At 39.6% G+C, this 26385-nt stretch overlaps 1 long non-coding RNA gene across 9 annotated transcripts; it reads left to right on the top strand.

Annotated features, from left to right (window-relative positions):
• The first annotated feature begins 715 nt into the window (after positions 1–715).
• Positions 716–21069, top strand: LOC143890326 (uncharacterized). 9 transcript variants are annotated; one of them, XR_013255167.1, is made up of 7 exons: positions 716–773; positions 2076–2439; positions 10799–12561; positions 12761–14574; positions 15371–16502; positions 16583–17327; positions 17436–18198. It is a non-coding gene; the product is annotated as an uncharacterized LOC143890326 (long non-coding RNA). The 9 variants fall into 9 exon arrangements; XR_013255171.1 differs by lacking the exon at positions 716–773 and having other exon boundaries at positions 1498–2439; positions 10799–11467; positions 12343–12561; XR_013255164.1 differs by lacking the exon at positions 716–773 and adding an exon at positions 3126–3877 and having other exon boundaries at positions 1498–2439.
• Positions 21070–26385: the final 5316 nt, after the last annotated feature.

Genomic DNA, 26385 nt, shown 5'->3' with positions numbered 1-26385 from the left:
ATGATGGGCTATGGCAAGAAAAAAAATCTGGAAATTCTTTTCATGAAAATAGAACATTCCAACATTACGAAAAAAATTCAACACAAGCCTTAGAAAACTATATTTGATAGGGGTGCAACTCGGGTTGGGCTGAGGTCAACCTCCGATCCAACCCTAGATAGCATTCCCTCAACCCTAACCCGAGACTTAGGTTGAGAATGGTCAACCCTAACCCAACCCACCTCCAAAATCGGGTCAGGGTCAGGCATAGGACCAAATAGAAAAAAATACAAGAAGAAAAAACATAATCTAAGAAAATCATGATAAAATTAGAGGACGGGGTCAGACCCCGAAATTAAATTGGCGTGGCCTTTCTCAACCCTAACACACCACAACCCAAGAAACCAACCCAAAAAAATTCCAGCCAGAGTAAAACCCAAGAAAATGAGAACCCAACCCGAGCCAAACATCGGGTTGAACCGGTCGGGTCCAGCTTGAGCCCGACCCGAGTTGCACCCCTAGATATGACTAGCTAGTTTTCTTTCTTAGAAAAAAGAAATTATTTCCATTGAAATTTCAATGAAAGTTTGTGTTTACCGTTCGCTTACAACTTTACAATGGCGAGTTTTAAGCAGTTCCCAGCCGTTCATTAAGATTACATACACATCGTTGATCTTAAACCACCTCCGTATGAAATAAAAATAACTCCTCAAGCTGAAGTCCACCTATATAATCCCCAAAGGTCTCGTATTTACATCGTTAGAGGATCAATAAACCCTAGATTTTTAGTTTCGGTAGGTTTCCTTCGATTTAATCTTCTTATCTACATATCTTTTGTATTCTTTTTTCTAGCGTTATTGGATTTTTCGCTTTTTGGTAGGGCTGCCGGCTGCAACTCGAGCCGGGTTTTACCCGACCCGCATCGACCCGACCCGAAAATAGCCTGGGTTGGGTTCAGGTTTCATAGGTTTCGGGTCGAGCCGGGTTGAGCATTCAAAAGCCCGCATGAATCTCGGGTCGAGCCGGGTTTGAAGGGGCCCGACCCGATCCGACCCGAGTTACATAAGTTATAGTATGTACATTTTTTTCTATTGTTAGTTAAAAGTTAAAAGTGAAAACCCATGCACCCACTGTGATTGTATGTGAGTGTAATTTCTGCTTTTATGAGTTGAGTTGATTCAAGTGTTTGATTCAGCATTGTTTGATTGTAATTACAACATTGTTTGATTACAGCATTGTTTAATTCAAGTGTAATGCGAGTGTAATTACATCCTTGTTTGATTCAAGTGTACGGTGAGTGTAATTTCTACTTCTATGAGTTGAGTTGCGTTGCCAAACAAGAATTTTCCTTAAAAAATTGCGTCAACGTGAAAAAACCCGTCCTGACCCGAGATTTATCATGGGTAGGGACGGGTTTGGGAATCGTGGGTTTTCCGAAAAAAAACCCGACCCGACCCGAGATATTTCTTAGGTAGGGTTGGGTTCTCCAAAACCCGACCCGCCTGACCCAAGTTGCAGCTCTACTTTTTGGTTAGTTTTCCCTTTGATTTCCTCTCATTTCTTATCTGTCTTCCAAACCCTAGCCTTCTGTTTTTGTTACTTTTTCTTCGATTTATTCTTATACCTTTTGTAATCCCTATTCTTCTCTAATGTTTTGGGGATTATTGATGTTTTGGTCTGGTTTCCTCTGATCTACTCTTATTTCTTATCTGTGATTTCAATATTCTTTTCGATTTTAGATAGTTTCTGATTTTTTTTAGGGCTTTTCATTTGTTTTCAATCTTGAGGATTTCGGAATTCTTTTGCCTTATTTACAAGGGTCGTGTTTGGGAAAATTTTACTCTTTGTTGGGTTTTCTTTGATTTTCTCTTATCTGCAGTCTATTTTTTATATTCTTTTTATTTCAGATTGTTTCTGATACTTTTTTTTTTTTGTGGAAGGCTTTTCATCTTTTCTTTTCAATCGTGGGGATTTTGGAGTGCTTTTCACCAATCTTGGTTGTGTTCTTGTTTTGTTAGGTTTTCTTCAGTTTCTCCTTATACCCTGTCTCTCTTCGAGATTCTTTAACTATTTCTTTTCAATCGTGGGGATTTCAGATTGTTGCTGTGTTCAGTTGTTTTCTTTCCCGTTGGGTTTCCGGGGAAACCCCTGTTTTTTTTCCGCGGAAACAGATATTTTTGGTGTTCTTTTAGTTTCCTCGGAAACTATTTTATCAAACGTGGAAAATGAAATAAATGACGCGGAAAAGTCTTTTCCGCGACTTTTCTCCCATCCCATTTACGACCCAAACTATCGGAAAACCCTACTTTCTCTCAAGTTTCCTCGATCGTAGCTGTGTGTGGAGAAAAAAAAAAGAGACACAAACAACTTCTTCGTCTCCATCCTCCCACTGTGGCGAAAAAGCCTTATCTCCGACCTCGCCTCGTCTCCGACCTCGGGTCATCTCCAACCTCGCTCACGGTACGTCCTCTCACTTTCTCTTCTTTGTTTCTTGTCTCTCTTCCCCATTCTTTCATTTATTTTTAAACCCTTGTGCTCATCTTCTCCAATCTGAAATAGGGTTTCTATAAACCTGATTTAGTAAATCTGAAATAGGGTTTCTATAAATAGCTCTGTAAAATTGATTTGAGAAATCCTATTTCTTGTTTTTGAGAAACCCTATTTGAGAATATTTACAGAAACCCTATTTCGGGTTTCATAAAATTGAAATAAAGTTTCATTTCTCCTTCTTTTCCGAGTCTAAGAACCGATAATCCAAGCTATAGGTTTGTTGGTTTTTTCTAGATTTAGGGATTTTTTTATTGGGGGTTTTGGTTGTTTTTATGGATTTTTTTATTCAAACTTCCTCTCTCTCCCTCCCTCTATCTTTCTCTCCATGTGTTGGTTTTTTCTTTTTACATATTTTTAGATTTTTTTGTAATTTTTTGCTTGTTTGATATGGTTTTTCAGCAAAAGCTCAACCTGACCGGAATTTGATATGAATTTTTTTTTTTAACTTTTTTAGTGCAACTCGGTGTTTTTAGGGGTTTAGTGGTTTATGGTAATGAGATTCACATTTCTGATTTTTTTAACACAGAATTTGAGTTTAATGTATTAGTTACTCAGAATTTATTAAGTCATGATTTGTTTGATTTATTCTTTTGCAGGTAACCATCCTACTGTCGATGTCGATTTCCTTCCGTTTGTTCTTACTTTGCGTGATATTGCGTTTAATGTGTTGTAAGCCCCATTCCATGTCGTGTTTGGGGCTTCTTTTATTTGTTATGTGTTGTTGGTTGTTATGTGTTGTAAGCCCCATTCCATGTCGTGTTTGGGGTTTCTTTTATTTGTTTCGTGTTATTGCTTGTTATGTTCAGCAGTTGGTGCGAATTTGGGGTTTGTTCTTCTTCTTGTTGAGTACTAACCACTTGTTGTTAGATGGACGATCGAAGACTTAGAACCGAGGATGTTGGTTGCCTGATCAAAGGCTAGTTCTTCTTCTTGAGTACTAACCCCATTCCATGTCGTGTCAAGTCTATGTTGGTTGCCTGATTTATATCTTGGCAAACTCTATATTTGTGACAATTTTATGTCAAGTCTATGTTGGTTGCCTGATTTATATCTTGGCAACTCTATATTTGTGACAATTTGATTGGCATTGTTATTGTTTAACTTTTGTTTGTCATGGTTTTCTTATTTTGATTGACTTCAGAGGGTTGGACCCACTTATTTTAGACTAGATTCTATGTTGGCATCATTCTTCTGTATATTTTTAACTTTTCGGCTCTGTTGAATTTTCTTATACCTTCTATTTTTGATCTTCTTGTTTATTTCAGATTTTTTTCTGAGATTTTATCCTATCTGGTTCAAGATTTTATTTCAGTGTTATATAGATCTTATCTTTCATGACCCATTAACTGTAAGTATGTTGTTTATTCTCTATTTTTTTATTTGTCCTTACATAATAGTTCGTAATATTCAGTTCTTGTACTATCAGAAAAAACATGAGAGAACTGAGAGGTGGTCTCTGGATCCCTCCTGCCTTCGCAAGTGGGGCTAACGCAGTTCCGGTGGGAAGAACAGACCTCTCTGGATGCCCTCCTGGATTAGCAAGTGGAGCCAACTGTATCCCTTTGGGGGTTGGAAGGGTTGGAGCAAATAGTACGCTGGATGAGGCTACTATTAGGACAAGGCAGGAGCAAAGGTGGGTAACCTTCAAAGGGAAGAAAGCTAAAAGGTTTGGCAGAGTGGCTAGAAGAAGGGTTGAAGGTGGTTTTGGGGATTGGAGGTGTTGTAGGTGTGGTTTTAGGAATTTTAAAAAACGAATGGAGTGCTGGGAATGTAAAAAGGTCTGGTTTGGAAGGGATTTCAATTTTCCTTTTCAGCAAAAAATCCTGAGGCCAGGGGAAGATCTGGTGGAGGAAAGAGCTGCTGGAATAAGTCAGGGGGTGCTCGAGTCCCTAACTTCTGAAGGAATAGCCATCAACTTAGAGGTTATCCCCTTAAAATCCATTAGCAATGCGGATCTGGGTTTTTGGGGATCTATCAGCCCTGGGTGGTCTGGGGATCTTCCTGCTATGGAGGTCTGGCTCTCTAAAAGAAGTGGTGGTGCTGGAAAGGTTGTGGTGTATAAGATAGCTGCCCTGGAGATTTTGATTATCCTTCAGGCTTGGGTAGACAGAAAAAGCTCTATGGAAAACTGGAAGAAAGCCATCAACTCTCCTTTTTGTGAAATTTGTCCGTGGTTGGAAAAATTTAAAGGGGACCAAAGTTCACAGTGGTGGTCTATCTGTGGGGTTCCGCCTGAGGCTTGGAGTGAAGAGAACTTTGCAAAAATTGGGGAGAGGATTGGAAAGGTGATAGAGTTGGATGAGTCATGTATGGCGGGATTTGGGTACTCTGTAGCAAGAATGCTTATTTGTACGGAAGGAATCGTGGACAAAGAGATCGCCTTTCAAGTCTTCCTCCGGGGTGCGATCAAATGGGTTAAAGCAAAAAGAGAAGTGGAAGAGATTTATAGCAGCATCTCAGAAGAGAATTCTTTAGAGGGTAGTGATTTTTTGGGTAGTTGTGATGAAGGAAATAGTCTTAATGAATCCATTCAAAACATAGAGGAAGAATTAATGGCGGTTGGTGTGGAAAACGGTGGCTCTGCGCTCGTTCCCGAGGTCGACGGAGAAGATGAGGAGGAGGTGCATGTTAGTGGTGGCTGCTATCATGCGCATCAAAGGGATCACGATAGCAATCTACCACCTGGCAGTCTTTTTGAATTTCAAAACTGTGGGTCCCCCTGTGGATACAGGTGTCGTAGCTTGCATGGAGGCTGTCCTATCGAGGAGATGGTGGTGGACCCTACATCAGTAATGGATAGAAATTTTTCGTCTTTTGATGATTGTCCTTCGGATTCTCAGTTGGTGGGCCTCCTTAATCCAATGTGGGCTTGGCCCTCTCCAGTTAGGAGTCCAGTGGGGTTGTGTAACCACTGGGCCTCGGACTCGAGTGAGGCTTCTAATGACCAAATTGAAGAAATTAGCTTAGCATCCGACGGATATGATTTTTATCCGGTCCTTCAACAACTTCAAGCTAGTGGGTCCTCAAATGCAAATTCTGATTAGCTCTTAAGCCTTGTCAACGCTAGTTCTTGGAATTGTTACCCCCTCCCTTTGACTGGTTCTGTTTCTCAGATGGAGGCCAGAGACGAGGCTGCTGAGCCTTATAGGGGGAGAAGCTCTGCGGCCATAAGGAAATGGAGTAGAAGAGTTACTGGAATTGCTTTAAACTTGACCTATGAGGAAGAGGATCTTAATCCTAATTGGAGTCCAGTTGTTGAGGAAGACAGAGAGGGAGGGGGGAGAATTCTTTCAGAGGGTCTGATCCAATCGGGGGTGGTGAATTGGTGATGCCCGGGATGGTGAGCCTGGTCATTTGCCTCTCTGTGCGGAGGCTCTTATCCAGGCCAGGTCAAGGCATAAAAAGAGTAGTATGTGCACTTTCTCTGTGAAAGCCGTAAAAGATGGCCCAATTATGAAAATCTCTGTTGATAATTTGATGAGAGTATCATTGGAGCATATTTCTGGGATCGTCAATGCCCTAGCAGATTTTTTTGGTTTCTTCAGTAGTAGGGAGGGGCGGGCCAAGAGTGGTAAGAGTGTGTGACCAGGAAGGCAGATTGTCAAGACTTCTAAGCCTTGTCTCTGGGGTTAGTAAGAGGTGCGGTAGGGAGCTCTGGAAAGGGGAGGGGAGTAAGCCTCCAAGCCTTTGGGGGCTGGATGAATCTGTCAATCATACTTATGGGGTTTTCAGCAGTTTGGGTGTGGTGGCTTCTCGAGGGGAGGAAAATTTGAAGGCTCAAATTAGGGCCGCAGAAGTAAAGGATTTAGTAGTTGTTGAGGCCGCCAGGAGAGCAGCGGAATCAGCCAAAAAGAAGGAAAGGGAGTTGAGAAGATTAGAATCAGGGATTAACTATGACGGAGGGTCGAATGAGGATGGGCATTGTTGTGAGGTGGGAGGAAGGGTCACTGGGGGTCGTAAGGGGAGGAGTTCGCCTAAGCCTTCCGTCCAATGAAGATAGTATCATGGAATTCTAATGGGTTAGGGTCGCAGGGGAAGAGATTGCAAGTAAAGGAGTTGATTAATAGTTCTAAGCCGGATCTAATGTGTCTGCAAGAAACCAAACTGGAATTGATTTCTAGAGGGGTCTTTAGGGGTTTGGGTTTTAGGGAGGAGTGGGATTTTGATTTTATTCCTTCTCAAGGGGCTTCTGGTGGTATATTAGTGGCCTGGAATGGGAGCGCCTGGAAGCTGGTGAATGTGGAAGGGTAACTTCTCTCTCTCTCTCTGTAGCTTTTAAAAAGTTAGAGGATGACTCTCATTGGCTCTATTCTGGAGTCTATGGGCCGTGTTCTAGGGAGGCTAAGTTGGAATTTTGGGAAGAAATAGGAAGGGTGTGAAGCTTCTGTTAGTTTCCCTGGTGTGTGGGAGGGGACTTCAATGAAATCAGGGCTGTGGAGGAGAGGATTGGGTGTTCCAGAGTATCCCAAAACATGCAACTTTTTATTGACTTTATTGCAGAGAATGAATTAATTGATCTCCCTATGTCTAGAAGAGCTTTCACTTGGGCAAAAGGCGAAAGTAGAAGTCGGATTGATAGATTTTTTATTTCTTCCGAGTGGATGGAGATGGTCCCGGATGTTTTTCAAAAGGCTCTACTCCATTCAGTTTCGGACCATTGCCCCATTTTACTTGACCCTAGTTGGGAGTTTTGGGGCCCCAGCCCTTTCAGATTTGACATACCATGGTTAGAAATTCTAAAAATGGAGGAAACTCTGGGTGAATGGTGGGGATTGCGTTCCTTTGAAGGGCTAGCTGATGGAGTTATTGGAAAGAAATTAAGGTTTGTGAAGAATAAGGTGAGGGAGTGGGCTAAAGTTCAGAAAGAACATGTGCTTGCTAAGAAAAAAGGGTTGGAGTCTAGATTATCTGAGCTGGTTGTGTTAGAAGATAGCGGTCTGGGGAGGATTGAGGAGCGTGAAGAGTTGGGCAAAATCAAGCAAGAATATCAGGCCATTTTGTTGCATGAGGAAATCTCCTGGAAACAAAAGTCCAGAGTAAGATGGTTGGCTGAAGGGGACAAGAACAAGGCGTATTTTCATGCTATAGCTAGTGCCAGGAGAAGGAGGAATAAAATTGTGGTGATTAACGAAGGAGGCCAAATGGTGTCCACAAAGGAGGGCATTTCCTCTGCTATTATTGAATTTTATTCAAATCTTTATTCTTTAGAGGATTTATCCCGCCCTATTCCGGAGGATGTAGCCTTTAGCAGCTTATCCCTAGAAGATAGCTCTAAATTGGAAGTTCCTTTTGGGGAAGAGGAGATTGAAAAGGCTCTTTTCTCTCTGCCAAGAGATAAGGCTCCTGGGCCTGATGGTTTTTGTTTGGCTTTTTTCCAAGTCTGTTGGTCGGCAGTAAAGAGTGATATTCTTAAATTCTTCAAAGAGTTTCACGAGGGGTTGCATCTGGATAAAGGAACAGGAGCTACCTTTATAACCCTAATTCCCAAGAAGGAAGGAGCTTCGAAAATTACAGACTTTCGACCAATCAGCCTTGTAGGTTGTCTTTACAAGGTTCTGGCGAAGGTATTGGCAAATAGAATCAAATTGGTGCTCCCTTTGCTAATTTCTAATAGTTAAAGTGCTTTTGTGGACAAGAGGCAAATCTTGGATTGTTCCCTCGTTGCCAATGAAGCCATTGACTACTATCGCAGAAATGGAGAAAAAGGGGTGGTCTGTAAATTAGATATGGAGAAGGCCTTTGACAGGGTTGAGTGGAATTGTTTGGACTATCTTCTTGGCAGAATGGGTCTTGGGAATGTTTGGAGAGGTTGGATTCGACGCTGTGTTTCTTCTGCCAGGTTTTCTATATTGATCAACGGTACGTCTAAAGGTTTTTTTCAATCGTCTAGAGGGTTGAGACAAGGTGATCCTTTGTCTCCCTTTCTCTTTGTGATCTTGGCAGAAACTCTTAGCAAGTTAGTTCAGAAAAGCTGTGAAAAGGGTTTGATTGAAGGTTTCAGAATTGGAAGAAATAAGGTAGAGGTGTCGATCCTTCAATTCGCTGATGATACGTTGATTTTTTGTGAGCCGGACTTTGCTCAAGTTAAGAATCTTAAAGCAACCCTCAGATGCTATGAGCTGATTACAGGTCAGAGGTCTAACTTTTCAAAATCAAGTTTATTCGCTCTCAACATGTCTTCAACTGATGCAGAAGAGTGTGCTGCTTCCTTGGGTTGCAAAGTAGAATCTCTTCCTTCTTCTTACCTGGGTTTGCCTTTGGGAGTAGGGAGACCAAGTAAAATTTTGTGGGAACCTATTGTAGCAAGACTTGAAAAAAGATTGGATTCCTGGAAGAGAAGACTAGTGTCCAAAGGAGGCAGATTGACTCTAATAAAGGCGGTTCTGGCAAATCTCCCTGTATATTTTCTATCTCTCTTTAAATGTCCAGTTAGTGTTGAATTGAGGATTGAAAAGATTCAAAGAAGATTCCTGTGGGCGGGTTCGAGTGAGAAGAGGGTTATCCCTTTGACTAACTGGGAGAAGGTTTGTGTACCAATCAGGAAGGGTGGTCTGGGCATTAGGAGAATTAAAGGCTTCAATGCAGCTTTGTTGAGCAAATGGCTTTGGCGCTTTGGGGAGGAGCGCTCGGCTTTGTGGGCTAGAGTTATAGGAAGTAAGTACGGGGTTCTTAGTGGCACTTGGGAATCAGATGATATCTATGAAAGAAAAGGCCTGACTATTTGGAGGGATATTTTGAAACTAAGATCTGAGTTTAGAAAGGGTTGCCGATTTAAAGTGTATTATGGTAATCGTATCAAATTTTGGAGAGATGTTTGGTGTGCAAATGAAGCTTTGGAGATCCTTTTCCCGGAGTTAATGAGGGTTGCTGCGGATAAGGATGCTATGGTGGGTGAGTGCTTTGAAAGGGTGGATAACAAAGTGGTTTGGTGCCCGAAATTCAGAAGAAACTTTTTTGACAGAGAATTAGAGGCTCTCTCTGCATTGTTTGAGATCATTGAGAAGTGCTATATAAAGAAGTCAGGTGAGGACAAAATGATTTGGATGTGGAACTCTTCCGATTTTTTCTCTGTCAAATCGGCTTACTCTAAGCTGGTTCCGGAAGGGGAAGATTCTTGGGTGGCTAAGGTATGGTCCTTTCAGTGCCCCCCAGAGTGATCTTCTTTGGTTGGTCTGTTTGCAGTGGGCGAATTCAAACTATCGAGTTCTTGAGGAAAAGAGGTCTCTTCCTTATTGATCATTGCCCTCTCTGCTTAGAGGACGGTGAATTTATAGACCATTTGTTCCCCTCCATTGTAAAATAGTAAAGCAAATATGGGGTTTAATTTTGGCAAGGTTTGGCATTAATTGGGTCTTTCCTCAGTCGATTCCCCTTCAATTGGAAAGTTGGGACTTTGTTCCTTGGAAGAAGAAATGAAAGACATTATGGAGAATTTGCCTTCTAGCTCTTTGGTGGTCAGTTTGGAAGGAAAGAAATGGAAGAGTATTTGAAGGAAAAGCCAGTTCTGCTTTCTCTATTTTCCAGAAAATCATTGCTCTTTCTATTCAATGGGCTAAGAGTACTTCATTGTTTAGATTCGTGTCAGCCTATGATTTATGGGAGAGGTGGGAAACAATCTGTAAGGAAGGGGTGTGTAGGTCCAAGGTTGTTCAAAAATGGGCTCAGCCTCCTGAGGGATTCTGTAAGTTAAATGTGGATGGGGCATCTTTTGGGAACCCTGGTGCCTCAGGTTTTGGAGGGCTGTTGAGAGATCATGATGGTGCTGTGAAGTGGGCCTTTTCTGGTCCAAATGGAATATCTGATTCTTCGGAGGCTGAAGTGAAGCAGCTTACTACGGTATTCTCCATGTGGAAAGAACTATGCTAGATAAGGTGATAATGGAAGGGGACTCCTCAAATGTTGTTAGATGGCTTGCGGGTCTAGCTCATCCTCCTTGGAGATTTCTTAGTTTTTTTGATGAAATTGCTGACTGGGTGGCTAATTCATCGATCTCCTTTCTTCATATCCGAAGAACAGCTAATGAAGAAGCAGATGCTTTGGCAAAGTCTGGTGTGAATAGGTAGTACTTGGAGTGGTTTGACGATCTTCCGCCTTGAGATATATTGTTATTCTATTACTTTCCTCTATTTTTATTTGCGTCTTTGTAATTGGTGGACCATCTCGGTTCCGTTCTAATCTAATATATTGTGCCATTTCAAAAAAAAATATTCAGTTCTTGTAATCCTATTCCTGTTTCTTCTCTAAAATAGATGTTATATCACTTCAGCAGGTGTTTTACGTAGTGCATCAATTCCATCGAGAGTAGATTCAGAAGAGCAAAGGCTTCTTTTAATGATGCTTGAGTCAGGATGCCGTGCGATGGTAGATTGGCTGAAAGAGCGAAGGCTTCTTTTAATGATACTTGAGTCAGGATGGCATGGTAGATTGGCTGAAGAAGAAAGGCTTCTTTTTCTGAATGCTACATTGGGATGCTGAACGATGGTGAAGTGTTTCGGATTTTATAGATCTGTACGTTAGAAGTGAACTTGCACAATCATGTTTGGTAGGGTTTGATTAGGGTTGTCTAGAAAAGAAAAGATTAGATGTAAATACGGGGATTGTAAAGTCGTATTGGTAAGTATGGCTGTGCCTTTGCGGGTGTGCTTGCGGGCCGGTCACTATTAATAAAATTTCTTTTTTTTGTTGTGAGGGAGGGCTTTTTTCCGAGCAATTTTTTTTCTTTCTGCTCGGGCCCTCCCTCTCCTGCGTGCATGGTGTCTTTATTTTTCTTGTCTCTTTTATGGTTTGCATGCTGTTCTTACATTTATATGGCTCGTAGAACTAATACCTGTCTGCATGAAATTAGCGACGCCACTAATCCACTCCCGCATTCAATGGCAACAAGCACCTCTGTTACCAATTTCAGCTTCAAATTGAACGATGCAATCTTAAACTTCAGGTATGGCAATTGTATCCTTTTAGCCTTCTTAGATCAAGTGAAATAATGCTTTATGGTGGCAAATGTCTCGCTATCACCCTCCAAAAAACAATAAAAATTTTGAATCGGTACTTCTATTGACCAGATTTTATCAACCTGAATGAGCTGATTAATTGGCCAGTAGTCAGTTTTTTTTTTTTACTCGCTAATAAAAATCCTATGGTTGAACTGAAACCACCTCAACCAATCAACCTATATTCTCACTCCAAAGAAATTCAATATTTAAGCTGCGCAGGTGTCTTATATCTTATCCAATAGCTGATACATTGGCAACTTAAAGCCTTGAACAAGCATTGAACATGATAATTACCAATATGAAATTAGAAACGTTGCGACTTTGTTTGGGCAAGTTTTCAAGGGAGCGCAATCTGTGTTCTTTTATTTTTTTCCTGCCTACAGTCTACCCTGGATTTTCAATACGTTTTGTGGGGAGGAAAAGCCTCCAATAAATCTTGCTATATTTGAAAAAAAAAATCTTATGGTTTTAGGAGTAGTTCTTGGCAGAATGGCAGCTACACTCTTCATATTGTTCATTTTGTTAGCATGATGGTTGAGAATTGCACATATTAGATATGTTTCATGATACCCAAATTTTGGCCATTTCCTTTACTACGTGCCTTTGCTTTTACCATGAAAGGAGCAATACCGTAAAATATATAATAAGGAGGATCTTATATTTTTATAATGTATTTTTTGAATGATATGTTTGTACTATGTTTCGGATTGAAGCCATTTGTTTATAAGATACAATGCATCTAGTGTATCTTATTGGAGTGTGATGATTCTTTTAGTATGACTTGGTGAGTCCGGGGGCATTATGTTTCTATTGTGAATAGGATAAAACATTAAAATGGGCTTAGAAGTCCCTATTTTGAGAGTTTCTTGAAGGATGGGGCGAGTAGAAAGGTGTTTATGGGCAAATCAGACAAGGATGATGGGTACATTTATGATGGGCGGTGACACTGGCAATTAAACGATGTGGCCTCTTTCAGAATGATTATCTGCAGAAGATGAAGATATCACATCACATCCTGCAACATGTTTATCTACAAAAGGTGAAGAATCCTATCTATTTCTTTTTCGTAACTGTATTTTTTTTCTAGTGTTCTGTTGATTTTATTTTTAAGTTCTGTCAATATTTTTGTATGCCTTCTCTATTCGATTTTCTTTTTTATTTCAGATCGTTCTGGGCTTTTATGTTTGCTATCTAGTTCCTGTTTCTTCTCTAAAATAGATGTTATATCACTTCTGCAGGTGTTTTACGTAGTGCATCAATTCCATCGAGAGTAGATTCAGAAGAACAAAGACTTCTTTCAATGATGTGCGAGTCAGGATGCCGTGTGATTGTATATTGGCTGAAGAGCAAAGGCTTCTTTTAATGATACTTGACTCAGGATGGGATGGTAGATTGGCTGAAGAAGAAAGGCATTCTTTTTTCTGAATGCTGCATCGGGATGCTGAACGATGGTGAAGTGTTTCGGTTTTTATAGATCTGTATGTTAGAAGTGTACTTGCACAATCATGTTTGGTAAGATTTGATTAGGGTTGTCTAGAAAAGAAAAGATTAGATGTAAATACGGGGATTGTATAGTCATATAGGTAGTATGGCTGTGCCTTTGCGGGTGCGCTTGCGGGCCGGTCACTATTAATAAAATTTCCCTTTTTTTTTTGTGAGGGAGGGCGTTATCCGGGCATTCCTTTTTCTTTCTGCTCGGGCCCTCCCTCTCCTGCGTGCATGCTGTCTTCTTTTTCTTGTCCCTTTTATGGTTTGCATGTTGTTCTTACATTTATATGCCTCGTAGAACTAATACCTGTCTGCATAAAATTAGCAACGCAACTCATCCACTCCCGCATTCAACGGCAACAAGCACCTCTGTTACCAATTTCTGCGTCAAATTGAACGATGCAATCTTAAACTTCAGGTATGGCAATTGTATCCTTTTAGTGTTCTGAGATAAAGTGGGGCTTTATGTAGTGGCAAATGTCTCGGTATCGCCCTCAAAAAAAAAAAAAATTTGAATCGGTACTTATATTGACCAGATTTTATCAACAACCCGAATGAGCTGATAATTTGGCCACTAAATGTCAGTTATTGTTTTTACTCGCTAATAAAAATCCTTTGGTTGAACTGAAACCACCTCAACCAATCAACCTATATTCTCACTCCAAAGAAATTCAATATTTAAGCTGCACAGACGTCTTATATCTAAACCAATAGCTGATACATTGGCAACATAAAGCCATGAGCAAGTATTGAACTTGATAATTACCAATATGAAATTAAAAACGTTGCGACTTTGTTTGGCAAGTTTTCAAGGCAGCGCAATCCATTCGTTGAGTGAATCCATATGCTCGGACATGCATCTGTGTTCTTTTTTTCCTGCCTACAGTCTACCGGGTTTTCAATACGTTTGGTGGGGAGCAGAAGCCTCCAATAAATCTTGGTATATTCTAAAAGAAAAATCCCATGATTTCAGGAGTAGTTCTTGGCAGCTACAATCTTCATATCGTTCATTGTATTTGCCTATTCCTTTGCATGACGGTTGAGAATTGCACATATTTGGTATGTTTCATTGCTACACTGACGATACCCAAAATTTGACCATTTCCTTTACTACGTGCCTTTGCTTTTACCGTGAAAGGAGCAATAATGTAAGATTTATAATGAGGATCTTATATTTGTGTTAACTTTCAAAAAAAAAAAGGATCTTATATTTGTGTTATGATATATTTGTACTATGTATCAGGTTGTATAAGATACTATGCATCTATTGTACCTTATTGGAGTGTGATGATTCTCTTAGTATGACTTGGTGAGTTTGGGGGCATTCTTTTCCTATTGTGAATAGGATAAAACATTACAATGGGTTTAGAAGTCCCTATTTTGAGATCTTTTTCAAGGATGGGGTAAGTAGAAAGGTGTTTATGGGCAAATCTGACAAGGATGATGGGTACCTTTATGATGGGCGGTGACACAGGCAATTAAATGATGCGGCCACTTTCAGAATGATTATCTGCAGAAGATGAAGATATCACATCACGTCCTGCATCATGTTTAGCTACAAAAGGTGAAGAATCCTACCTATTTCTTTTTGGTAACTGTTTTTTTTTTCTAGTGTTTTGTTGATTTTTAGTTTTAAGTTCTGTCGATTTTTTCGCATGCCTTCTCTATTTGATATTCTTTTTTATTTCAGATCGTTCTGGGCTTTTATGTTTGCTATCTAGTTCCAGATTCTTCGTCGGGGTTTTCTGAAGAGGGATTTTAAACTTTGTTCAATCGCAGAGATTTTGAGTTCGTCTACGATTGTGGCCATATTCTTTTCTAGTGTTTTAGGAGATCTTTACTTTCATAGCGCTTCTTTTTATGATGGATGTATCAACCACCCTTAGATGTAAATATTTTGTTTGTTCTCTATTTTGTTTATATTTTTCGTTACCAGATCATTCGTATGACTTTTTTGTAATCCCGTTTTCTTATTTAGGCATCAAAATAGATGTTATATTTTTTTATTCTTCAGGTGTCAAACATAATCTATGACTTCATTCGAGAGTAGGTTCACCTATCGAGGTTGTATCATTGCTTTGTTAGATTTCCATTTTTTCCATATGCCCTTTGTCTCTTCGATCTTCTTTTTACCGCAGATCCTTTTTGAGACTTATTTTTTTATCTAATTACAGATCGTTTGTGAAGGTTTGGTGAAGTGGATTCCCATCTTTTTTCTTTTTTCCAATAGTGTGGAATTTAGAGCTCTTTTCAGCTATTTCTTTACCACCGGCTGTTTGTTTTCCTTGTGCTTTTTCCATTTTTTACTTTTAGTTTCTGTCTAATATTTCTTTTGCCTTCTCTCTTCTTTTTTATTTCAGATCGTTTCTGTGATTTTATCCCATCTAGTTCCAGATTCTTCATACGGGGTTTTTGAGGAGGATTTTCAACTTTCTTCCAACGCAGAGATTTTGGAGTTCTTTTCACCTATTTCTACAATTGTGGCTGTATTCATTCTAGTATTCTGGAGATCTTTACTTTCATAGCTGCTATTTCACTACAGACACACCAATCAGGACCATTAACTGTAAATATGTTGTTTGTTCTCTATTTGGTTTTTAGTTTTTGTTATTAGGTCGTTCGTTATACTCGGTTCTTGTAAGCTTTTTCCTGTTCATGCTCCAAAACAGATGTTATATCACTTTCTTCTGTAGGTGTTCTACATAATGCATCAATTCCCTCGAGAGTAGATACAGAAGCACAAAGACTTCTTTTAATGTTACTCGAGCCAATGATGCTGTGCGATGGTAGGTTTGTTGAAGAGAAAAGGCTTCCTTTTCTGAATGCTGCTTCTGGATGCAGTGATGATTTGTGGGTTTTTATATTACCTGCACAATTATGTTTGGTAGGATTCGATTAGGGCTGTCGATTAAGGACAAAGAAAAGAAAAGATTGGATGTAAATACGGGGGATGTAAAGTCACATAGGTAGTAAGATTGCGCCTTTGCAGGTGTGCTTGCGGGGCCGGTCAATATTTAATGAAGTTTCCATTTTTTTTGTTGTGAGGGAGGGCCCTCCCTCTCTTGTGCCCCGTGGTGTATTTCTTTTTCTTGTGTCTTTGGTTTGAATGTTGTTCTTACATTTATATCCCCTGTAGAACTGATGCTCATCTACTCCCGTGTTCAATGGCAACATGCACCTCTGCTACCAATTTCTGCATCAAGTTGGATGATGCAATCTTGAACGTCGTCGGTTATGGCAATTGGATTCTTCTAGTCTTCTGAGATCAGGCGATTCCGGGTATGACAATTGGATCCTTCTAGCGTTCTGAGATCATGATTTCATGTCAGCATCAAGTTGAATGATGCAATTTTGAACGTCCGTTATGGCAACTGGATCCTTCTAGCGTTCTGAGATCAGGCGATTCCGGGTATGACAATTGGATCCTTCTAGCGTTCTGAGATCAGCGATTCTGTGTATGACAATTGGATCCTTCTAGCGTTCTGATCTCAGGTGAGTCCATATTTTATACGGCGGCAGATGTCTTGGTATCACCCTCTTACATGAAATGAATCAGTACTTCTATTGACCAGATTTTATCAACACGAGTGACCTGATATATGCCGTGGTCAACATAGATGATATATTGGCAACTTAAAGCTATGAGCAATCATTTAATCTGATATGGTAAGCAATAACAACATCAAATTTGAAACCCTGTGACTTTGTTGGGGTGAGTTTTCAAGGTAGCACAATCCATTCCTTGAGTAAATCCGTACGCTGGGATGTGCATCCGATTTCTTTTTTCCTGCCTACAGTCTACCAGGTTCTCAATACGTTTGGTGAGGAGCAAATATTGTAAAAAAATCCCGTGATTTTAGGAATGGTGCGTGGCAGCTACACTTTTTCTGAATGGTGCATGCTACGGTATCAGGTTGAAGACATTTGTTTATAAGATGTCATGCTTCTAGTGTACCTTAGAGTGCTATATTGGAGTGCGATGATTCTTTTAGTATGACCTGGGGAGTTAGCATATTCTGTTCCTATTGTGAGTGGGATAAAAAAAATAAATTGGGTTTAGAAGCCCCTATTTTTTAGCATTTCTTTATCAATGAGGCAAGGAAAAAGGTGCTTCTAGGCGAATCAGACGAGGATGATGGATGATGGGTTATTTTTTGAGGGGAAGTGGCACATAGACAATTAATGAGGCTGTCTCTTTCATAATGATAATCTACAGAAGTTGAAGATTTGAGCAAGGAAGATGGCTAATTTCTTGATGGGCAGTGATGCACAGGCAGCTACTGATATCCCGTCTTGTAGCATGTTTACCTACCAAAGGTGAAGAATCCTATCTATTTCTATATTGTTGCTGTATTTTTCTGTGTTTTGTCTATTTTTACCTCATGTTCTAACGATTTTCTCTCTTTGCTATTTTTTTTATTTCAGATCGTTCTGAGATTTTATGCTATCTAGTTCCAGATTCTTCCTACGGCTTTTCTGAAGAGGGATTTTCAACTTTCTTCAGTCGCAAGGATTTTGAGTTCATCTACGATCGTAGTCGTATTCTTTTCTATTGTATTAGGAGTAAGATTTACTAAGAGGAAAAAAAGATTTACTAAAGAGGAAAGGCTTCCTTTTATGGATGATGCACTGGGATGCTGAAAAATGGTGACGGTTTTTCGTACGTGTTTTTCTGTCGATCCGTATGTTGGAAGTGATGATTTGTGGGTTTTTATATTACTTGCACACATGGTTAGGATTTTATTAGTCGATCAAGGTGAAAGAAAAGAAAAGATTCGTTGTTAATATGGCAATTGTAAAGTTATATAGGTAGTATGTCTGTGTCTTTGCGGGTGCGCTTGCGGGACGGTCACTATTAATAAAGTTTACTTTTTTGGTTGTGAGGGAGGGTTATTCCGGGCTTTTTTTTATATCTGCTCAGGCCCTCCCTCTCCTGCGTGCGTGGTGTCTTCTTTTTCTTGCCTCTTTTTTGGTTTGCATGTTGTTCCTACTTTTATACCCATTTAGATCTAATGGTCGTCAGCATAAATTGAGCAACGCCATGCATCCACTTGCACATTCAACGGAGACGAGGACCTATGCTATTGATTTCTGCATCAAATTGAATGATGTAATCTCGTATGTCAGGTACGAAAAATTTTCAACTGTATCCTTTGTGTTCTTTAATCAAGTGATTTCATGTTTTATATAGTGGCCGATGTCTGTCTTGAAATGAATTGATAGTTCTACTGACTAGATTTTTCGGTTGATAGACAGAATGAACTGATAAATTGGCATGTAAAAATATCATTTATTGTTAAGGTTGAGCCTCTACCTCAGTTGGTTAAGGCTTTGTTACTCAAATGTTGAGGTGGGAGGTTCAATCCATCTTACCTATAAAAAATATCATTTATTGTTTTTATTGGCATTAAAGATTGTATGGCTGAACTGAAGCCATCTCAACCTGCTTATTTTCTCCTTCCATAAAAATCCGATATTTAATCTTCACAGATGTCTCAAGGATTCATCCCATTTTCTCTTTTATGTATAAAAAATAGTGTCAAAGACTCAAAATATGGCCCGATAGAAGCACATATGTATATTCCATTTCTATCTTCATCGGTAGCTGATATATTGTAACTTAAAGCCATGAGCAATCATTTATTTTGACTTGGTAATTAGTACTTGCCAACATAAAATTAGGAACCTTGTGACCTCCTTTGGGCGAGTTTTCAAGATAGCGCAATCCATTACTTGAGAGAATCTGTATGGTCGTGTTTGTACGAGTTCGGTTTTTCTACTCTACATCCTACCAGGTTCTCAATTTGTTAAGATCCCTCGGAGCAAAAACCTCAGAGATAAAGCTTCTTTGCATTTTATATTACCCCATGAATTTGGTTATAGTGCATGGCTGCTATACGTTTATTTTTATTCCTTGTGTTGCCTTTTCCTTTTTATGATGGTCCAGAAATGCTTACATATTTGCTTTGGATCGTTTCATTGCTACATTGACAATACCTCCATTTCGGTTACTACATTGCCTTTGCTTCTAGCGTGAATGGATTTATCACTCCATTCACCGTGAGATCTATATGGAGTGCTCTTGGATGTGTACTATTTATCAGGTAGATGCCATTTATTTACAAGAGAATATTCGTCTAATGTACCTTAACTTTTGGTGTTTGATGATACTTCTGGTGTGACTTGGAGAGTGTTGGGGAATTCTGTTCCTATTGTGATTGGGAGAGAACATTAAAATGTGTTTAGAAGCACTATTTTAGTATTTTGTGAGCTTCTATCATCTTCTGTTGTGACTTGGAGAGTGTTGGGGAATTCTGTTCCTATTGTGATTGGGAGAGAACATTAAAATGGGTTTAGAAGCACTATTTTAGTATTTTGTGAGTTTCTTTGAGGATGAGGCAAGGAGGAAAATTCTTGTGGGTGAATCAGATGTGGGCAAAATCTGACTAGAATGATGTCTAATTTCTTGAAGGTGGAGGCACACAAGCAATTGATGATGTGATCCACTTGGAATGACGTGGGCAGCAATTAATAGGCAACAACTAACGTCACGTTCTTAATGATGTCTATCTACAGTAGATGGATCATTCTTAGGAACTGTTGATTTCTCGTACCACTTCTGATTCATTTAGTGTCATTGGCCGGAACTTCCTTTTTTGAGATTGAGTTCATGGGATATATTCCGCACAGCTGATAGCCCTGTTACCTGGGCTGGATTTCTCCTAACGTGGGTTCTTTCAAAAATAATTTGCTGTATCTGCTTATTTGAGTTATGAATTAATGGGACTTTACAGATGCTGATCAATTTTCTTATTAAAGAGTAAATTGGGGGGATAAAGAAATAGGTTGTTAAGATGTATGGCTGTGCTGTTGCAGGAGAGCTTGCAGGCTAATATATATATCTTTGATTGTTAGTAAAAAAAAATTTATAGGCATTTATTATCCTGTCTGACTCCTCCCTTGTGCGTGTGTCTCTCTGTCTCTACATTTATTTTGTACAGCTCCAGTCAGGCTTCCTTCATCAACAAAAGCATGCCCAATGACCAATTTGAAGCTTTCGACACCATCCAATCTATTATTTTTTGTGATGGGGACATATTTTAGTAACGCAATCACCTGAAGCTTCGAGAGAAAATTTTGCTGATTCGTATTACCAGAAAGTGCTACAGTCCCCTGGTGATGCTTATTGTCGTGTTGTATATCCCTTCACAGCCTCACTGCTAATGATATTGTGAAGCTGCTACTGTTGCTGCTATTTGTATGGTTTATTCCTTTTTGTATGTGGTTAATAGCATTTTTTGTATGATGGGTTGTTCGGAGCATTGATATATATAAGAGCATTCCCAGAAATTCGTTGGCAAAAATGCTGGTGGACATGTGAAGAACCTGCTCAGTACTTTCCTTGCTATTTCTTCTTATGTGGTCATCGATTATTGTTTGCTATAGCTTCTTCGCTTAACTGGAGGCTGCTCGAGGCTGCAGGCTCAAGTTCTTTTCATGTCTTTGGGCACTTGGAAAGCTTTCTTCTCACACCATTTTTGGTTCAAGAACTGGTTGCGTAGACTTCAATTTGTTTCTTTTTCTCTTTATATTTGATGCACACATAATTATCTTAAATCAATAGATGTGGTTGGGTTTTTTTTAATTTACTTTGATACATCCTTTCTTTGTTTTGTTCAGGGGTGGTGCAAAGCTCCAAGCTCCAAGCGGTAAAGGCTGCTATGCATGGCAAGTGATGAAGAGTTTGCGCTTGACCGACTGCCTTTTAACTCCATTATCTTATGGGTATTATTTAAAACTTGCATTCTTCCTTGGGTTTAAACTGGCCAAGCATTATCTATATTTATATATCATTGTTTAGGAGGAATGACTGTCAGCTTTCAGAAGTAATTACCCATTTCTCTATATTGTTAGAGGAAATGGCTAATTACTCTATTTGGCTATTGAAGAGGGGTCCCTACTTTATATGTTTTTCGACACTTTTTGGGTATAGATATGAAGACTGCTGATATTGGAACTACTTTGTTTTAATAATTGCACGAACGCACCTTGTATTTTTCTAGAATATAATAAGCTTTGACAGCTGTTTAAATAATAAAAGACAATATGAGTTAATGCAATTATCAAAACATGGTAGTGCGGACATCGGCAGCTGATATAATTTGATTAAATGTGGTCTTTTTTTGTTTCACAATGTTGTGTTTTCAAGGATCACAGCTAAATCATGTAAAACTTGTAGAAAGGTCAAACTTAGAGATAATAAAATTGGCTCCTTTTAATAATGGATCTCTTAAAAAGTATTTAATGGTGCCATTATCAAAACAAGTCTGGATATCATTTCCCAATTTATATTGGGAAATATATCCCAAGGGCGTTCTTTTAACATTTTTCTTGTTTTAAAAAGCTACAAGCTTTTCTCAGCCTTGGTGTAAAAACTAAATTGTTTGTTCAAACAATAAGCATGCGTTTTAGGGAAGTGAAACACAAGAAAGGAACAGACATAATTGAAGATGCCCTATCCTTTTGTGACCTAAAGCATCTCCAGAACCAAGAACAATCGATGGTGGTCTTCTACTTTCTACACTAACCTCATGTGTGTTCCAATGGGGTCAAATAACAACCTTATATCTGACAGAGACCAACCCCATACTTATATTAAGTAAAAGAGAAACCCTAGAGTCTACCCATTACATACTCATGTTCCTCAAATAAGGCCACTAACCTTATTGAGCTTACAATGGGTTCACACATATTACTAGCCCATTACTATTTCCTTTCCAATGTGGACATATGTGGCTAAGGTGTTCACAGCTCAAAACCTTGTTGATCACTAATTGTCTATGAGCCAATTTGGTTTATCCTTTACGAATCAAACATTCTCTACTATCTGGCTTTCACGAAAGCCAAAACGCTATGCAAGTCCACTAAAAATCTTGCATTCTCCCACACGTGGATTGCATAGTATGTTGTTAGAAAACTTTAATATATCTTTGATAAAAGACTTTAACATAAATCTTTGGTTTTTGATAATTTACTTGAAACTTTTCGTTTAAAAATGACTTCAGATTGTAATTTTCACAAAAGAATGCTGAATGAGAGTAACACATCAAACTTTTCCTTAATCCAACAAAGTTACTAATACTCAATCATGAAGGATGTTACATCATGTTATGACTTAGGACTGCATGTCAAGGACTATATGGTATGACTGTGTGGTTTGGAAATGACATGTAAATGTGATCTTTCATGTCTATTTCCAAATTTGGTCCATATGCTTCAACAGGTGAAGCTCTTAAGATGGGCAATCCTGCTGGCTTAAGATATACCTTTATGCCTTACTCATAGGTGAGAAACCTTTATACCGTATGAGCAAAACCTGCCTTATTTAGAGCTTAAAACTTTAACTGTAACACCTATACGGCATAACTGTAACAAAAGCCCCATGCGGGCCTCATAGGGGTTGCGGATGCTTCGGAAGCAGAGGTGTGCACTGTTTACCAAGGGTTGAAATTAGCGGCGAGAGATCAACCGGAAAACGTAGTTGTAGAAGGGGACTCTTACTCATAGGTGAGAAACCTTTATACCGTATGAGCAAAACATGTCTTATTTAAAGCTTATATAACTTGAACTGTAACACCCCCCATGAGGCAAATACGGCAGAACTGTAACAAAAGCCCCTTGTGGGCCCCATAGGGGTCGCGGATGCTTCGGAAGCAGAGGTGTGCGCTGTTTACCAAGGGTTGAAATTAGTAGCAAGATATCGACCAGAAAACGTAGTTGTAGAAGGGGAATCTTTGAATGTTATCCGCTGGTTAATTGATCGCATAATAAACGTAGTTTTAGAAGGGGACACTTTGAAGTCATCTGTTGGCTTAATTGATCGCATAAGCCACCTTGGAGATTTGATTGTTTGATTAGTTGAGATCCTCCTCTGTTTCATCATGGTCGCTGCTCTGCCAACAAAGGGGCAGATAGTTTCGTTCGAGATGGAGTATCAAAAGAAGCGTTGGCTCTTTTTTATTCCCTTCCACCTTGTTTTTTGCTCCTTTTATCGATTTTCCTCTGTTGATTTTATTCTCTACGTATATCGACCATCTTGGTTTTTCTTTTCCTAATAAATTGGCTACCTTTTAAAAAAAATCAATCATGTGCCCACAAAAACTAGTATTAATAACTATAATAACATTCACGGGAACATATATACTTTATTCATAGAAAGCGGTTGCAAAAAATAGAACAATGCTGATGATACAGAGCCAAAACGTTTATCGAGCAGTTCTACCAAACCAATAATCTCCCACTAAATAAAAATGTCAAAATTACAAACTGATCCCATACTGGCCTATTAAACATCTTTTGGGTTAATCCTTTAGTTAGTGTGTCAGGAACCATACCTTCAATATGAAATGTGCTCATTAGTGGTCTCCAAATCGTGTACTTTTTTTTTCTAACAAGCAAACACTTCAATTCTATAAGCTTAGAGCCTCGCGAACTCTTGTTTTTTTTCGAGAGAAACAAACTACAACATTGTTATCACAATGTATCTTTAGCCGGCTGAAATTAAGTTTCGTAACCGGTAGCCTCATAGCTAGCTATAAACTTTTCATCCATAGTCAAGCAAGTCAAAATTGTTTGCTTGACACTTCTCCATGATATGGCTCCTTCTCATAGTGATATGATCGTCTGTATGTGAGCATAATATCCTTAGTCTGTATGTGCAAATAACCCATAACCTCTTTTGCTGTTGTCCAATGATCCATACAAGGATCACTCTGAAATCAGCTAAGAACAATGATCGCAAAAGTGATGTCTGGACGAGGATTCACCTGCACATACATCAAACTTCTAGTGTAAGTAATTTTCTTCATTTGATCTAGGGGTGCAAGTTTGGCCCTGACCCGCCCTGAGCCAAAACAGGGTCTGGGTTGGATTTTCCAACCCTGAGGGCGGGTCAGCCGGTCAGGGTTCATTTTTTAGGCCCTGACTTAGGGTCGGGTCGGGTTAAGGGTTAATACCTCTAGTCGGCCCGGCCCGACTCGACCCTAAGTTTTCTATTATAGAATTTAACCATCTGTGCATATTTTCTTTGCTAATGTTTTCTATTATCTTGGATTGATATTTCTTTATATTATTATTATTAATTTCTCTGTTGCCTGTCATGTTGTTGAATTCATAGTCTTATTTTGTTCCCTTTCTCGGTTTATCGATCATTTTGTTCTATATGATATGTGCTTGCTTTATTTTTGGCACTCTTAACAGGTATTTGCACTAGGGTCAATCAGGGCCAGCCCGGCCAGGCCCGACCCAATCAGGGCGGGCCAGGGCCGCACTAGGCCTTGTAGGGCGGGCAATGGGTTGAGGTTTTCCGGCCCTGACTCAGGGCCGAGATAATGGGATCCGGGGTTGGGCTAGGGTTTTGAAAAACATGACCCTGTTGCAGCCCTAATTTGATCTATCTCTAGATCATTTCTGTCACATTGAAGTTTACTAAGCTTTTCACCCTCCTAAAATAGTACGATCTTTGGGGATCGTGCATGCTAAATCTCCTAAGAACCCTATCGATGTGTACGTCCTTTGAGATAGTCCAAGTAATACCGCAATGCCTGTCATGGTGCATATGTATGTCAATAACAAAAGATGCATCATTCAGGTCGATCTCAAAACAATTGGACAACATCCGCTTTGTCTCATGCAAGGGACCGATGATTTGACAACATCCGCTTTGTCTCTCGCAAGGGACCGATGTCACTGCTAGCCAAGAGTGTCTTCAACATAGAGAACTAAAAAAGTAAACTTGCTCCTACCAATTGATGAACTGAATTTTCTTTGAAGCGAAGAGGCAACAACCTCATCAAACTTTAGGTACCACTGTAGCTTAAGCACATAGTATATATGTGTACTTTAATTTATCTTGATATGGTGGTGGCTGTCTAATAGTTGCACATAATTTTGCACAAATTTATCCTTCAATTTGACTTATATTTTGGACAGTATGGTATATAAATACTTGACAAATCAGAGGGGCTTGTGTCAATCTGGGTCCCCTTTGTTTAGCTTTACATATTTATGATGAAAAAAATGCATGGTTAATAATGTGGGTGTTGTTGCACTTTATCTGGCCTGCATATATAAATACTCATAGATATGAGAGGAAAACGGGGGGTGGGGGATTTTTTTTGAGGTTGGGGGCCTACGATGTAGTGTCTGTTAGCTAATCCAAGTTAGGGCTGGCAATTTCACCCGAAAAGCGGGGATCCGCCCCGCCCCGCCCCGTTTGGGGAGGGGATTCCCCGATTTGAAAGGGGAAGGGGAATATAAAAATTCCCCGGTGCAGGGAGGGGAAGGGGATGGAGTTGTCCCCGCCCCGCCCCGCTAATCAATGCCATTTTTTTGTAAATTTTTAAGTGTTTTTTTTAAGGAAAACTACTAGAAACTCTGTGGATCGGCTACAAGATTCCCCCAAACATAAACTTAGCTTGTCTTTTCCTTTTAATTAGCTTCTGAGAGCATTTTGGGAACTATAATAACCTTTTCACAGATGTTGAAATAATAAAGACAAGCTGAGAGCCTGAGACGCTGAGTGTATGCAATTATCAAAAAATCGTAGTGCCAACAGAATTTTAGGGTTGGATTGCAGGTTTTAATTTTCAACAAGAAAAATTTAGCTACTAGAAATTTGTTTCATGTCAGCACTAGACTGAATTGCAGTTAAAGAAATAAGTCATTTGTTGATTTTGTTCTCTTCTCCATTCTCATTTCTCATGCTCATCTGGGGGTTAACATGCTATACAGACTGAACTAATGAACATTATTTTGCGTGTGTGAGCGCCCACTTATGGACTTTTAAAGTTCATTGTGACTACTGAAATAGTTACTTTTTGCACATTGGCTGCCTGTTAATAAAGGTAATCCTGGTGCTCATTTCCTATTTATCATTCCATAATTTATGCAGAAAATTGCTGAAAGATGAGGTCCTGTTGTTATTTATGTTTGTTGTCTCATCCATGCATTTCTGATTTTGTCCATCTGTTTGTTGATCACATGAATAGAATCATAGCATTCATCACAATATTGTCTGTAATGGGCGTAGAAGAAAGAAGCTCTGTTTGCTGGTTTGGTTGGGTTCCAAAGAGGGGGCGGGGCGGGGATTTTGTCCCCGAAGGATGCGGGGAGGGGAAGGGGAAGGGGATTAGATATTCCCCGCGGGGAGGGGAGGGGAGGGGGATTCCCCACCATCCCCGCAGAGGGGAAGGGGAAGGGGACCCCAACATCCGGCCCCGACCCGCCCCGTTGCCACCCCTAATCCAAGTTGTGTTTGGGTGCCAATCCACCGAGCCGCACAGGTTCTTAATCTACAATTGGTAAAACATTGTTG

Source organism: Tasmannia lanceolata, unplaced genomic scaffold (assembly GCF_043159265.1).
Source record: "Tasmannia lanceolata isolate RefF3 unplaced genomic scaffold, GAP_Taslan_0.1 ptg000013l, whole genome shotgun sequence".
Lineage (NCBI taxonomy): Eukaryota > Viridiplantae > Streptophyta > Magnoliopsida > Canellales > Winteraceae > Tasmannia > Tasmannia lanceolata.
This window is presented reverse-complemented; position numbering and strand designations above follow the sequence as displayed.